This window comes from Perkinsus marinus (assembly GCF_000006405.1).
Source record: "Perkinsus marinus ATCC 50983 genomic scaffold scf_1104296972856, whole genome shotgun sequence".
NCBI classification, from domain to species: domain Eukaryota; phylum Perkinsozoa; order Perkinsida; family Perkinsidae; genus Perkinsus; species Perkinsus marinus.
In genome coordinates, this window is record NW_003201640.1 from 1 (window position 1) to 996 (window position 996).

The 996-nt window shown below is 48.8% G+C and overlaps 2 non-coding genes across 2 annotated transcripts; both read left to right on the forward strand.

The window, feature by feature from the left end:
- The first annotated feature begins 314 nt into the window (after positions 1-314).
- Pmar_PMAR027001 lies at positions 315-396 on the forward strand. The gene has a single exon. It is a non-coding gene; the product is annotated as a tRNA-Ser (tRNA).
- Positions 397-839: 443 nt separating this feature from the next.
- On the forward strand, positions 840-920 carry Pmar_PMAR027002. Its single transcript has one exon. It is a non-coding gene; the product is annotated as a tRNA-Ser (tRNA).
- The last annotated feature ends 76 nt before the right edge of the window (positions 921-996 follow it).

Below are 996 nucleotides of genomic sequence, written 5' to 3' on the forward strand. Positions count from 1 at the left end.
ATTGATGAGATTGATTTATATCCCAAAAAATGTATCTACCTCTAGACTCTTATCCTATATAAGCCCTACCATTTCAGCGGATTCGCTGTCGTTGCAGCCGTCATTTGGGAAGAGACCTCATATGAAGAGTGCGAACGATGTCATTACTTCGCCGACGTTCTTGTCAAAGCGTTGGGCTACGTACGCAAGGATGCGAGTCAGCTAAATATCATTGCCCTTGCAGAGGTACTCCGCGATGCTGTGAGGCACTCCCCTAGCAACATGAACAGGGCGGCGACTCTCATCGGGAGAGATGAGATTTTCCGAAATTTCCAGACAGCGTGTCCGAGTGGTTAAGGAGATGGACTTGAAATCCATTAGGCTCCGCCTGCGCAGGTTCGAATCCTGCCGCTGTCGCACGTTTGACGACGTATAGGTTTTCGAGACATCTGAAAAGCCCCGCCTTCGAATCCTTATAGCGATTCTGATGGACATTATGACCGAGTAGGATGCGAACGAACTGATGCGCATGACATTTGAGGAACATTGATGAGAATTGATGTATATCCCAAAAAATGTATCTACCTCTAGACTCTTATCCTATATAAGCCCTATCATTTCAGCGAATTCGCTGTCGTTGCAGCCGTCATTTGGGAAGAGACCTCTTACGAAGAGTGCGAACGATACCATTACTTCGCCGACGTTCCTGTCAAACCGCTGGGCTACGCAGGCAAGAATGCGATTCAGCTAGATATCATCGCCCTTGCATAGGTATTCCGCGATGCTGTGAGTCACTCCTCTAGCAACATGAACAGGGTGGCGATTCACATGGGCAGAGATGAGATCCTCTGCGTCTTCCAGACAGCGTGTCCGAGTGGTTAAGGAGGTGGACTCGAAATCCACTAGGCTATGCCTGCGCAGTTCGAATCCTGCCGCTGTCGTATGTCTGATGCCGTTTGGGTTTTCAAGACATCTGAGCAGCCTCGCCTTCGAATCCTTATAGCGATTCTGATGACA